Source organism: Coffea arabica, chromosome 3c (genome assembly GCF_036785885.1).
Source record: "Coffea arabica cultivar ET-39 chromosome 3c, Coffea Arabica ET-39 HiFi, whole genome shotgun sequence".
NCBI classification, from domain to species: domain Eukaryota; kingdom Viridiplantae; phylum Streptophyta; class Magnoliopsida; order Gentianales; family Rubiaceae; genus Coffea; species Coffea arabica.
Window position 1 is genome coordinate 24,961,253 of NC_092314.1, and position 15,164 is coordinate 24,976,416.

The 15,164-nt window shown below is 40.6% G+C and overlaps 2 long non-coding RNA genes across 2 annotated transcripts; both read right to left on the reverse strand.

The window, feature by feature from the left end:
- Positions 1-684: 684 nt before the first annotated feature.
- On the reverse strand, positions 685-1,798 carry LOC140038090 (uncharacterized). The gene is made up of 2 exons (XR_011841900.1): positions 1,416-1,798; positions 685-1,146 (listed from the first exon to the last, which is right to left on the reverse strand). It is a non-coding gene; the product is annotated as an uncharacterized lncRNA (long non-coding RNA).
- Positions 1,799-12,886: 11,088 nt separating this feature from the next.
- LOC140038091 (uncharacterized) lies at positions 12,887-14,000 on the reverse strand. Its single transcript, XR_011841901.1, has 2 exons — positions 13,618-14,000; positions 12,887-13,348 (listed from the first exon to the last, which is right to left on the reverse strand). It is a non-coding gene; the product is annotated as an uncharacterized lncRNA (long non-coding RNA).
- Between the last annotated feature and the right edge of the window lie 1,164 nt (positions 14,001-15,164).

Genomic DNA, 15,164 nt, shown 5'->3' on the forward strand with positions numbered 1-15,164 from the left:
AATATAGAAGTTACCTCCCTTGCAATGGAAATCGAGTAAATGAGATATTAGCTTCAAAACAATAAAAAGGTCAAGGTACCAATTTATTTGGCAAATAATCACAAAGGATAAAAAATAAGCATGAATTTGAATCAATTAAATCATGTCAACAATCCACATTTAAGAAGTTACAAGAAGAAAGGACCTGATTGCACAGATTGACAAAATTTGGAGGTCAAAATTGAAGAAAAACAAAGTTTAGGGGCCTATTTGCAATTAAATTAGGGACCCAATTGAATGAAATTGAAAGTTGTTGGGGCCATAGTGAAAGCACTCAAAAGTCAGGGGACTGGAATGAAATTTCGTTATCAGGCTTCTTGGCAAAACAGGCCATTAGGCCATTGGTATTTATTTCGTGGGCCAAGACCCCTTACCAGCCCACGAAAGTCCAACACAAATGGGAATGGGCCATCTTATTTATTTGTTTGGGCCCAAACCTCCCTAGCCCAACCGAGAACCTTAAGAGCACAAGCAGGCCAGCCTATCTTCAAGTCCGAACAAAATTCAACTAAAACAGATGGGCTTCATTTCTCAAGCCCATGTCACAACCCAGAAAAACAAGTCATCAATCCACTTATCAAACCCAAACAAATTATGCTTACCCACAACCCAAATCATAATACCAAACCTAACAAGATTAGCAAATCAACTAAAATTATTAGGCCATAATTATAATCCAAATCTCAGAATTAATCTATCCAACAAATCGCATAAAATATGCAAACAGAGGAATAAGCTTAAAAGGGCAAAATTGGGTCGATTTTTCCAGATTTTGGGTCATAGTGAAATTAGACAGGAATTGAGGGGCTACATTGAAATTTTCCAGAAATTCATACTTCATCCTTCGCAGAATCCTTCTTCTGCGATGCAAACTTTCAATGGAAAAGTTTCTGCAACTTTTGATGTTTCAAAACATCCGACAAGTTTACACGGCAACAACATCACATCGTTATGGAATGCAAAAACAGCAACACTAAACAAAATCAATTTCAAAAGTTCATGGCCTCTCTCCCTGCGTCAACTGACGAAAATGCGCAAATTCTGGCCAGTTTCGGACTGGCCAGATTTCATCATGAACACCTGCAGAAAAAGGGATAAAATCTTCCCCTTTTTGGTTCAAGATCTTACTCAGTCATTTTATCAAATAACTAACGGGCATTGGAAAGCTCAATAAATCTTTGCCTGATTTACATTACAACCGGCCCCAAAATTTATCAACAAACCCAATCGAAATTCAGTCCAACCAGCATTCAAGCATATGTATTCAAAAATTATGGACAAACGACAGGAGAATTGCAGCAAACATACTCACGGCAGAATGCTTCGAAAGCTCACGGCAAATCGAAATTTTTGAAGAGGACAACAAAACAGCTTACCTGCTCTTGTTTGCTGAGAATCTGCAGACAACGACGGTAGATTCTAGCGAGGTGATGACGAGCGGCGGCAGTGCCGATGGTTCTTCCGGGGGGCTCTCCTTGTTTTCATTTCACCTTTGGCCGAAACATCCCTCCTCTCTCGATTTCCTCTTGACCACCGCTCTTTTCTTCCTCTGTTTTTCTGTTTTGTTGCTGCCTGCCGAAGCTTTTCCTTCTACTTTTCTTTTGCTCCTTCAACCCACGGTCTATCAGCCGTCCACCTTTTCTTTCTCTATTCGAAGCTCTCCTCCTTCGCCCGCCTCTGTTTGCTGGTTCCTTTTTCCTAGTCCTCCTCTGTTTTTCTTGTTTCAACCGTAGCTCCTCCCCCCATTTCTTTCGCTGCCTTGCTTTGTTTTTCTTTTCATTCGCCCCCCCGACCAAAAACTCCCCCTGCCTCACGAAGCTCTGTTTTTTTTTCCCTTCCGTAGCTCCCCCCAAACCTTCATCCTACCTCCCTAGCTCTCTCCCTCTCCGTGTTTTTTCTTTTAGCCGTAGCTATCACCCAGTTTTTCCGTAGCTATCTCATGCCGCCGCCCCTCTATTTCTCTTTCCCTCTTACTCTTTCTCTGTTCTGTCCAAGCCTTTGCCCCCAGCTCGCTCTCTCGCTCCCTTTCTTAGCCGAAACCCCTTCTCCTGTTTTTCTTTCTTAGCCTTGTTTCTTCACTCTTGTTCCTCCCTCAGAAACTAGCCGCCGATAGCTTCTCCCTTCTCTCTGTTTTTCCAGTTTTTTCTCTTCGGCCTTCCCTCTGCAAAACCAGCCGCCAAACCCCTTTCTTTTGTTTTTTTTTTCCGTCGTTTTTTTTTCTGTTTTCCTTTTTCTTGTTCTTGCGTTTTTTTTCCGTGGCTAGCATCCCTCTATCTCTCAAAACCTAGCTATCATTCTAGATTCATCCCCCCTTTCCAGGTGTCCTAGACACTTGGCCTTTTCAGCTTCAAATTACCACTCCAGGACCTCCTGCAATCTTCTTTGTAAGCTGCGGCAACACGCGACTTTCTGCATTGCCGAGATCTTTTTTTTTTTTTTTTTTTTTTTTTTTTTTAACTTTCAACTTAATAAATACAGAAATGATAAAATATAAATAATAATAATAACAAAATGCCAAAAACCAGGTAACAATAATAATAAAAATAATTTAAAAACTCAACAACTAAAAACAACAAAAATGGCCATTTTTCATCTTTTTTGTTCCATTTTTCATTTTTCATATTTTTCATTTTTTTCTTTCAAGAAAGCATTGAATTTAAATTACAAACGACTAAAGCATATTTTTTTGAATGCTTTTCTTTTTTTCTTTTTTTCTTTTTTAACAAATTCTATGATAAAACTTAAAAATAAAAATAAAACTGGAAACTAAAAACTAAAAATGAACACGACAAATAAAAAAAACTAAAAATGAAATTACACCAAAAATTTGGTGTCTACAGTTTGCCCCTCTTTGTCCGAGTTTTGAAAAAACTTGAGACAAAGAAGTAGACACCAAATACTTACCTGTGTTATTTGGCTGCAAATTACTCAAACGATGGGGACTGACCCCTGACAGGAAATTTTAAAATCGGGACTGACCCGAACAGGAATTTAGACGGGACTGACCCGAACAGAAATTTAAAACGGGACTGACCCGAACAGAAATTTAAAATTGGGATAGACCTGGACAGAAATGTAAAATTGGGATAGACCCACGGGATAGACTCGGACAGAAATGTAAAATTGGGATTGACTAGAGATAGGAAATTCAAATCATGGGACTGGCCCGAACAAGCTTTGAATTGTGGGACTGACCCGCATAAGCTTTGAATCGTGGGACTGACCCGAAAATGCTTTTGATCGTGGGACTGACCCGAAAATGCTTTTGATCATGGGACTGACCCGAAAATGCTCTTGATCGTGGGACTGACCCGAATAAGCTTTTGATCATGGGACTGACCCGAAAATGCTCTTGATCATGGGACTGACCCGAAAAGGCTTTTGATCGTGGGACTGACCCGGAAATGCTTTCGATCGTGGGACTGACCCGAATGAACTTTTGATCGTGGGACTGACCCGAAAATGCTTTCGATCGTGGGACTGACCCGAAAATGCTTTCGATCCTGGGACTGACCCGAAAATGCTTTTAATCGTGGGACTGACCCGAAAATGCTCTTGATCGTGGGACTGACCCGAATGAGCTTTTGATCATGGGACTGACCCGAAAATGCTCTTGATCGTGGGACTGACCCGAATGAGCTTTTGATCATGGGACTGACCCGACAATGCTTTTGATCGTGGGACTGACCCGAATAAGCTTTTAATCGTGAGACTGACCCGAAAATGCTGTTGATCGTGGGACTGACCCGAAAACCATTTTGATCATGGGACTGACCCGAAAATGCTTTTGATCGTGGGACTGACCCGAAAATGCTGTTGATCGTGGGACTGACCCGAAAACGATTTTGATCATGGGACTGACCCGAAAATGCTTTTGATCGTGGGACTGACCCGAAAATGCTTTCGATCGTGGGACTGACCCGAAAATGCTTTTGATCATGGGGCTGACCCGGAAATGCTTTTGATCATGGGACTGACCCGGAAATGCTTTTGATCAAATTTGTGTTGATTTCTGATTGATGATTTCTTTTTGCTTTTCTTTTGACTTTTGAAAATCTTTCCAAGAAATTAATTTGCCCCAGTATGATGAATTTTTGCAATGTGAGTCCAGAGTTGATTCCATATCGCCATGCCATTGCATTTTTGATGAAATTTGCTTGCGACATTTTCAATCTGCCTTTGTTCATCGGAGGACTCTTTCCGACACCGATTCCAGTGTGAGGTGTGATTACTTTCATCTGTGCATGCAGTTTTTCTGCAAAAAGAAAAGAAAACAACGAAATTGCCACCATCATTTGATCCGTTTCCTTTGAGAATCGTGTAAACATGAGTCTTTCGATGCCTTTATCAACTTTTGTTGCGGCAGCCGACTGAGTTGGATTTTTTCAAAGCTTTTCCGATTTACAAACTGATCCGGTATGTGCTTTGCCATATTGTGAAGTCTGCGTAACTGATTTTGTTGAACCTTAACCCTTTTCAGGAGATGACTGAACCCAAGTATGTTTCGAATAAACCACGGGGATTGTTATTCACCAAAATTCAACGATAAAGAATGAAGTATGCAAGAAAATTCACATGTCATACAAGAATGCACACATAACCATTTGTGCTTAAATTCTACAAAAATTCCATGAATGCAAGTAATTTGGAAAAATGAGCTTTGCAAAAGAATGTTTTACAAAATGACACAGTTTTGGCCAACAAATGTCATATTCAATTCTCTGGACATCTTTGTTCTGGAATTCAAAATTGACAGAAGTATGACAAAATGAGGAGAAATCCAAATGAACCAAATCACCAGCTGTTCTTCCTCGTGCTCGCTCGCTGCAAAATCCTACCTTGGCGCCTTTTCGGGTTTTCACCAAGGTTGCCCCCACTCCTTTTCTTTTGTTTTGTTTTTTGCTTTTGTTTTTCTTTTTTCCTTTTCTTTTAAGGTGCTCTTTCGGGTTCTCACCTAAGGAACAATGGAAAAACTCAACCATAATCGACTCAGGAGTATGAACTGAAGATTGCTGACATCAGTGAAATGCGCTTCCCTTGTAAGATTTAGGCGAAGGCACTATGGACATCACTTGCCAGTTGATTAGCAAATTTCCCAATAGAAAATACAGCAAATGACGAAAGCCAGGACTTTGGGCTTTTGAAATGAAGTCAGGTGGGGTGTTTCAAGAAAAGTTGAGGCTTGAAAGCAAATTTGATGAGAGGGGTGTGAAATAGCCTGAGATTGCATCATTTTGAAATTATTTCCAATTTTGAACGAAACTGAGGAAAATTTTGCCCCAGTTTGATTGGATTCTTCTCTTCGTGCTTTTCATTGCACTTTTCACTTTTGCATTTTTCTTCAAAAACTAAATTTGCCCCAGTGTGGGGTTTTTCCCCTTTTCTCCTTTTCCTTCTTTTTCAAAAATAAATTTGCCCCAGTGTGGGGTTTTTCCCTCCTTTCTGATCATTTTCAAAATAAATTTGCCCCAGTGTGGGGTTTGCAATTCTCAGGGGTTGCCAAACGAAAATTTGTCAATTCTGATGGCTCAAAAGGGATGACTAGGGATGAAATATTTTGATTGGAAAGGAAGATGGCCTGACTTTTGCCTCGTCTCTTGCATGATTTCCTAGAAGGAATTTGCATAATCAAATAAAGAAATTCTTACACATGTCCGAGTTGATAGGTTGAGGGAATGTCTGTCCTTCCATCTCTCTTTTGAGCACCCAATAAGCTTTGTCAATTTGAAGCAAATTTGCCTTCGACTTCGTCTTTCATCGCTTTAGCACTTTGTTTCCTTTTTCAGAAGGTCGGTGGCGGATCCTTTTGTTATGAACATAGGTCATGCTTATGACATTCAGCTGTTTTTCATCAATTAGAATCAATCATTGGTAACCCTACTCTGATCAATCAGCTTCGAGCTTGGCAGGGGAGGAATTTTTATCAATGAAGGGATCTTGGCCTTTTCCATGAAGGTTTTTCCAAGGGATGGATTTTCAATGGAGGGATTTCAATGAAGCAAGTTTTATATGAAGGGATTTCTGAATGAAGGGATTTTTCACTGAAGGCTTTTTAAGGACAGGAGTTTTAATGCAGGGATTTTTCAATGAAGAGATTTTCAATGTGCGGCTTCATCGAATTCCAGAACAGTGATATTCAGAGGGTCAAATAATTTCAACTTTGGCCATCTTAAAAGAATTTAAAAGAATCAAGACAATAATCAAATCAAGCAAATTATGCATTTCATGCAACTCCAAATCAAAGTGGAAACAAGATAAACTCAATTGCAAAGGATGCCTTCATTAAACTATTCACATATGCAAAAAACAGTTTTTGTGAAATTTAGTAAATAACAACCCCTAGATTTACCAAAAATCCCTTCGAGAGGGAAAATACTCGGCCATCCAAATTGTGCAACGTGCCTTCAAGATTCTCAGATTTCGTCACTGGAGGTGGGTGCCTCTAAAGTGTCCTCATGTTTGGGAAAGGGGTTTGTGCTTACACCTGGTCCTTGTCCACCCTTTCCTCTTAGCACTATTTCCCCAGCCTCGATCATGTCTTGGACTTTGTGCTTAAGTGCCCTGCAATCGACGGTTGAGTGGCCAGGTACCCCCGAATGATAGGCACAAATAGCATGTGGATTGTACCCAGCAGGCATGCCATGAAGGTAAGTTGGAGGGGGAATCACGCCTATTTTGCTGGCAACCTTCAATTGCTCATATATTTGGTCCAAAGGCCTGCCTAAGTTGGTGAAGGTTCGGGTACGGCTTTGATTGTAGGTTTCAGTGGGTCGGGGATAGTTGTAGGTGGGTCTATTTGGTGGGGGAAATCTTTGGTGGTAAGGAGGCCGAGGACGAGCTTGTTGAAAGCTTGGTTGAGATATTTGGAAAGGGGTTGTAGGCGGGTTGGCATAATTTGAGCGAGGTCGAGGATGAGTGATATTGGTGTGGTAAACAGGATGAGGATTTGAGTAGTAGGGGTAAGGGTTTGAGTTGGTAGGGTATTGTCGAGGTCTGGGTCTTGGGACAGGGTTTTGATTCCAGGTAAAGGCAGTTTCCCCCTCTTTCTTTTTAAATTGCGGGTTCTTCTCACTAGTCCCCTGTCCTTGCAAAGCATCCAACTGGGATTTGAGGGCAGAGACATTAACAATCTTCCCAGCTTTCACGAAGTCATCGTACTCCTCAAGTTTATTGACAATGGCGGCGAACGAACATCCAGTCATGCGGAAAATTTCTTCAAAGTACGGGGGATCGTGTGTCTTAATGAAAGTCCGTATGATTTCGTCCTCCGTCATTGGTGGCTCGACTTTGGCAGCCATTTTCCTCCATCTCTTAGCATAGGTTTTGTGGTCTTCAGAGGGTTTTCTTTTTGTTCCTTCCAACGTGGTTCGCGTCGGAGCCAGCTCGCAGTTGTACTCGTATTGTCTGATGAAAGCATTGGATAGATCAAGCCAGGTCTTCACCTCCTCCGGCTTCAAATTCGAATACCAATCAAGTGCGTCGCCTTCCAGACTTTCTGGGAATAGCCTTAAAGGTAAATTTTCATCATCCACCGGCCTACCCAATTTATTGGCAAACAATCGGAGATGCGTCTTGGGATTGCCCGTGCCATCGTATTTGTTGAACTTCGGAGTTTTGAATCCCTCAGGCAATTGAACATTTGGAAAGAGACACAGCTCGTCATAGTCCAGCACTCCTTGCTTGCTCAAACCCTGACTCTTTCTCATGAATTCATCAAAACGGTCAAGGCGTTTGAGCAGCTTTATATCAACGGGAGCAGAAGATTCCCCCATTTCTGCCTTGGTTTGAACAATATGGTCTGGTAGGAATGGCTCAGCAACAGGGTGATAAAAGGTATGTGGCTCAGGTGGTATAAGTGAAGTGATTTGGGGTGGTGGACCTCGCGTGTGAGTAAGAAAAAATGAAGGATGAGGGGGGTAAGTGTATGGCAAATGTATGGTGGGATAGGTGAAAGTTTCTTCGGGGGCAATAGAAAATGATGGAGTAACAGTGGCATGGGCCGAAGGTAGGACAAATGGCCCTTGCTCAGGCTGTCTGGCGGGTACAGGTTCGGGTTGAACTCTGCTGCTAATTAGCTCATTATTCAACTTCCTTTGGGCGGCCATCTCATACGCCATCTCTCCAAACTTAGTAAGCATCTCAGTCAACTGAATCCCCGAACTTACAGTCTCGGGTTGAGCGGTAGTAGCAGACCTATCTGACTGTTCCGGTTGTGAACTCATGTTTACACGACTCCTCTGGGCTTGACTACGGGATCGCGTTATGATGGGGCTTCGACGAGAAGCTATGTTTAAATATTACCTGAGAATTTTTTGAAAAGATTGCCTTTAGATTTAACTCTTGCTTAGTTATTCCAATAAAAATAAAGAAAAGAAAGAGAAAAAGGCAAGAGTTAGTAGATATCCAGGAAATTCGGATGCATGTCCTATGGGGGAACCCTTTTGTGCCAAGGGTAGGCCTAACATGAAAATGCAATCCTCCAGAGCAGGCACTATACAATACCTGATAGATCCAATCAGCTTATGGAGTGAAAAATAATTTGAAAAATTTGGCCCATTGGAATGAGAAAAGACGTTTGTCAAAATGAGAACCTCGTCCGAAGGGATTGATCACTTTTGATTGATACAAGAATTTGTAAAAACGCACGGGTTTGACCTTGACAAACTCCTTATCGAAGAGATTGAAATTCGTTTTGACAACTTTTTTCAGTGAAGCACGGGTCAAAACTCCAACTGATCAAATGGCTGGATGCAATGGATGTTTTTCTCAAAATCGACTAGGTTTTTGAAATTCGATACTGAAAACCCTAATAGGGCAAATGGGTTGAATGAAATTGACAATTTATTTAAAATCGACCGAATACCCTAAAAAGGGAAACAGGTCAAATGAATTGAATGAAATTTATCCAAAATTAATCAGATCACCCTAAAAGGGTAAATTGATCAAATGAATCGACGATTTATTCAAAATCGACCGGATGACCCTAAAAAGGGTAAATTGGTCAAATGAATGGATGATTTTTCAAAAATTGACCGGATGACCCTAAAAAGGGTAAATTGGTCAAATGACTCTAAAAAGGGTAAATTAGTCAAATGAATTGACGATTTATTCAAAATCGACCAGGTGACCCTAAAAAGGGTAAATTGGTCAAATGAATGGATGATTTTTCAAAAATTGACCGGATGATCCTAAAAAAGGGTAAATTGGTCAAATGAATGGTTTATTCAAAATTGATTATGAATTAACAAAAATGGATCGATTGAATCGTCCGGCCATTGGTGGCTTCAAAAAAAAAAAAATAGTCTATGAGCCTTCTAAAATCACGATTTGGCCTCAATTTATTTATTGTCTCAATAGGAGGCATTATTTGTGAATTTCTTCAAATTAATGTCCTTTACGCAAGGGATTTTTACCAAGTTTGATAAAATGGCCAAAAAGTGATTATTAGACGTTCATATTCCAAAGACCGCTTTATGAAAAATGATCGGATCCTACCTTACCTTGTGCACTACCCCTTCGGATGGTACGAGAAAGGTAAACGTGCAAGTCTCATTTGGATTATATATCCGAGACATGGGGGGGTTCATTCCTAACACGGGATCCCCTAAATGGCATTCCCTTTCTAGGGTTTATGCATGATGCCATTTTATTAAAGCGATATAAACATGTGACAAACATGGCCTAAAGGATATAAATAATGCAACAGGGGGAAAAGGTCTGAAAATGAAATGTACTTTTTGAAAAGTAAGTGCAAAGACTGAAATTTAAACATGTGAGCTATCTAGTGAGTAAGTCACTAAAAGAGTGCCAATAAGGCCTCTTATTGCTAAGGCACATGAATGCAAACCAAGGAAACAATGAAATGGTTAGTGCAGTTGATAGTACACATAACACATTGGGAGCAATTAAGAAAAGAAATACGATAAAAGCCAATAAAAGGGGTGGAACCCCTTCCCTCGTGCCTAATTGTGCTTAAAAAAGGTGAGGCTGACTCTACCCTAGGCAAATGCTAACATGGATGCATGAGGTTTGGTTCATTAATGCCTAGACTCGATAAAGCTTCGGCTCCCAAGCCTTCAGACCTAAAGGCGAAGGGTCATCACTCCCAGGGCCTTTGGTCGGTGGCTCGAGTGATCCCTTAGGTAGCGCTATGGGCGCAGAGCACACCAGCCGCCTACCCAAGGCAATCGATCCTAATCCTACAAGGCGGTGTGGGAAACGCCCACGAAAAAACAAAATAAAATGGGATAAAAGCAAGTAAACGTGCACGTATGAAGTGTTCCCTATTTTGAGGGAAAGGGTTGAGAACCACGCGAGGCTCTAAAGGTGACACACACCCCCCCAAATGCAATGCAAGCGCGAGATACATACATCCAATCAACCAAACATACACACGTGAGTGAGAGAATAGTTTGATACGCGCGCGAGGCGAAAAAGTCCTAAAATAGAAAATGCAACCCTAATATCCAAATGCAATGCATAAAAAGGGTAGAAAAAGGAAACGAATGGTTAAGTCAAAATGCTTGGACCCACTTAGGAAGTCCCCAGTGGAGTCGCCAACTGTCGCGCCCCACTTTTTGAATGAATTGTGTGAGTGATGTGTGTGTGAAGTGTGGTGTGAACGTGTGCAAAATGAAAAGTAAAAAGGCCATGGGACTTTGGAAAGCGACGATTTGGCCAATTGAAATTTTAAAAAGGGTTTTTTTTAAATATGAAAACGGAGTCGCCACTTGGTATAGATTTGGGGTGTACCAAGTCACCCAAAAAGTGTTTTTTAAAGACAAAGTAGTAAAACCCTTTTTAAAACGACTCCTAGTCCACGTAAGCCAAAGAAAAAGGTTCGGGGGTCACGTTTGACAAAGGGGAAGGCAAGGATAGAATCCAAGGCACCCCTTTGACCTAGCCAAGGCTAGTTGCGCGACTTAACCTTACCTTTCCTAATTTTCTACCCAATATATGTTCGCACGTTGGATATGACTATATGAATGCAAAACGGAAAGAAAAATGCAATCCTAAATTCTACGATGTCTCTCGTGAGGCTTTTGGTCCCAAACCACATGAATTGTGGCGGCCAACAAAGGAAAACCCCATAGAGGTCGATTAATGCAAATGAGACTCAAATGTGCCAGTGTGGAAGTGTATGAAAAGAAATTTAAAAATCCAAGTGTTTGTGTGCAAGTGTATGAAAAGGTGCACGTGTGCAATTGTATGAAAATTCCAAGTGTTTGTGTGCAAGTGTATGAAATATAGTGATAAGTGCATATAGGTGTAATTAAATGCAATTTCGTGAAGTAGAAATCAAAATGAACAATAAGGAAAGGAAATGTGAATTGAAAAGAATGAGTGAGTGATAAATGAGAATGAATGAACCTAAGGGAATGCCTCAGGTCAGGTATGGGAATGACTCCTAACTTGTCGACTTCGATTTTCCCTTTGATTAGAAGGCAAAACTAGCGTGCTAAGGCTATCGAGTAGCCACACTCGCTCGTTTCCCTTATCAGAAAGGGACCCTCAAGCAAATGGACCCTACAACTATCATGATATGCAAAAATCCTAAAATGAAGGGAAAGGGGGTTCGAGGAGCATGCCAAGCGATAAAACTAAGAAAAATGCATGATATGTGGTGAACAAGCAAATGATATGCTAATGAGGGGAAATCCCTAAGGGTCTAGCGTTGGACTAGCCCATTCTATGAATTCCGACTAGCGTTGGACTAGCGGAAACGTATATTCATCCATTCCATTCATTTATGGCTATGAAAGCAAGTAGACATGCCAAAATACTCGTAAACACATAGCACATAGCATTTAGCATGCTCGACTAGATGCAAGAGCCTAATAAAGCAATTAAACATGTAGCAACAAAACAAGCAAGCAAGGGGAAGGGGAAGTGGACCAGATGCTCTCCGAGCACTATCTATTACAAGCCAAGAGGTGTACACATACCCCATAAAACATAAAAGGGGAAAGGGAAATGGACCAGATGCTCTCCGAGCCCTATCTATTACAAGCCAAGAGGTGTACACATACCCCATAAAGAATAACTTAAATAAAAAGCAAAAAGTAAATAAAATAAATGAAAGAATTAAGGAAAGACAAGGAAAGCAAAGTAGACATGCATATTCACATAACACGTAGGAGCACGTAGGAAAAATAAACTCAAGAATATAGAAGTTACCTCCCTTGCAATGGAAATCGAGTAAATGAGATATTAGCTTCAAAACAATAAAAAGGTCAAGGTACCAATTTATTTGGCAAATAATCACAAAGGATAAAAAATAAGCATGAATTTGAATCAATTAAATCATGTCAACAATCCACATTTAAGAAGTTACAAGAAGAAAGGACCTGATTGCACAGATTGACAAAATTTGGAGGTCAAAATTGAAGAAAAACAAAGTTTAGGGGCCTATTTGCAATTAAATTAGGGACCCAATTGAATGAAATTGAAAGTTGTTGGGGCCATAGTGAAAGCACTCAAAAGTCAGGGGACTGGAATGAAATTTCGTTATCAGGCTTCTTGGCAAAACAGGCCATTAGGCCATTGGTATTTATTTCGTGGGCCAAGACCCCTTACCAGCCCACGAAAGTCCAACACAAATGGGAATGGGCCATCTTATTTATTTGTTTGGGCCCAAACCTCCCTAGCCCAACCGAGAACCTTAAGAGCACAAGCAGGCCAGCCTATCTTCAAGTCCGAACAAAATTCAACTAAAACAGATGGGCTTCATTTCTCAAGCCCATGTCACAACCCAGAAAAACAAGTCATCAATCCACTTATCAAACCCAAACAAATTATGCTTACCCACAACCCAAATCATAATACCAAACCTAACAAGATTAGCAAATCAACTAAAATTATTAGGCCATAATTATAATCCAAATCTCAGAATTAATCTATCCAACAAATCGCATAAAATATGCAAACAGAGGAATAAGCTTAAAAGGGCAAAATTGGGTCGATTTTTCCAGATTTTGGGTCATAGTGAAATTAGACAGGAATTGAGGGGCTACATTGAAATTTTCCAGAAATTCATACTTCATCCTTCGCAGAATCCTTCTTCTGCGATGCAAACTTTCAATGGAAAAGTTTCTGCAACTTTTGATGTTTCAAAACATCCGACAAGTTTACACGGCAACAACATCACATCGTTATGGAATGCAAAAACAGCAACACTAAACAAAATCAATTTCAAAAGTTCATGGCCTCTCTCCCTGCGTCAACTGACGAAAATGCGCAAATTCTGGCCAGTTTCGGACTGGCCAGATTTCATCATGAACACCTGCAGAAAAAGGGATAAAATCTTCCCCTTTTTGGTTCAAGATCTTACTCAGTCATTTTATCAAATAACTAACGGGCATTGGAAAGCTCAATAAATCTTTGCCTGATTTACATTACAACCGGCCCCAAAATTTATCAACAAACCCAATCGAAATTCAGTCCAACCAGCATTCAAGCATATGTATTCAAAAATTATGGACAAACGACAGGAGAATTGCAGCAAACATACTCACGGCAGAATGCTTCGAAAGCTCACGGCAAATCGAAATTTTTGAAGAGGACAACAAAACAGCTTACCTGCTCTTGTTTGCTGAGAATCTGCAGACAACGACGGTAGATTCTAGCGAGGTGATGACGAGCGGCGGCAGTGCCGATGGTTCTTCCGGGGGGCTCTCCTTGTTTTCATTTCACCTTTGGCCGAAACATCCCTCCTCTCTCGATTTCCTCTTGACCACCGCTCTTTTCTTCCTCTGTTTTTCTGTTTTGTTGCTGCCTGCCGAAGCTTTTCCTTCTACTTTTCTTTTGCTCCTTCAACCCACGGTCTATCAGCCGTCCACCTTTTCTTTCTCTATTCGAAGCTCTCCTCCTTCGCCCGCCTCTGTTTGCTGGTTCCTTTTTCCTAGTCCTCCTCTGTTTTTCTTGTTTCAACCGTAGCTCCTCCCCCCATTTCTTTCGCTGCCTTGCTTTGTTTTTCTTTTCATTCGCCCCCCCGACCAAAAACTCCCCCTGCCTCACGAAGCTCTGTTTTTTTTTCCCTTCCGTAGCTCCCCCCAAACCTTCATCCTACCTCCCTAGCTCTCTCCCTCTCCGTGTTTTTTCTTTTAGCCGTAGCTATCACCCAGTTTTTCCGTAGCTATCTCATGCCGCCGCCCCTCTATTTCTCTTTCCCTCTTACTCTTTCTCTGTTCTGTCCAAGCCTTTGCCCCCAGCTCGCTCTCTCGCTCCCTTTCTTAGCCGAAACCCCTTCTCCTGTTTTTCTTTCTTAGCCTTGTTTCTTCACTCTTGTTCCTCCCTCAGAAACTAGCCGCCGATAGCTTCTCCCTTCTCTCTGTTTTTCCAGTTTTTTCTCTTCGGCCTTCCCTCTGCAAAACCAGCCGCCAAACCCCTTTCTTTTGTTTTTTTTTTCCGTCGTTTTTTTTTCTGTTTTCCTTTTTCTTGTTCTTGCGTTTTTTTTCCGTGGCTAGCATCCCTCTATCTCTCAAAACCTAGCTATCATTCTAGATTCATCCCCCCCTTCCAGGTGTCCTAGACACCTGGCCTTTTCAGCTTCAAATTACCACTCCAGGACCTCCTGCAATCTTCTTTGTAAGCTGCGGCAACACGCGACTTTCTGCATTGCCGAGATCTTTTTTTTTTTTTTTTTTTTTTAACTTTCAACTTAATAAATACAGAAATGATAAAATATAAATAATAATAATAACAAAATGCCAAAAACCAGGTAACAATAATAATAATAATAATAAAAATAATTTAAAAACTCAACAACTAAAAACAACAAAAATGGCCATTTTTCATCTTTTTTGTTCCATTTTTCATTTTTCATATTTTTCATTTTTTTCTTTCAAGAAAGCATTGAATTTAAATTACAAACGACTAAAGCATATTTTTTTGAATGCTTTTCTTTTTTTCTTTTTTAACAAATTCTATGATAAAACTTAAAAATAAAAATAAAACTGGAAACTAAAAACTAAAAATGAACACGACAAATAAAAAAAACTAAAAATGAAATTACACCAAAAATTTGGTGTCTACACACTTCACAATCCTTATAAACCACACTAGTAACCAAACGTTGATTCCCCGTAGGTGTACTAACTTCTAGGTCGTATGGTAAACTAGCCGGT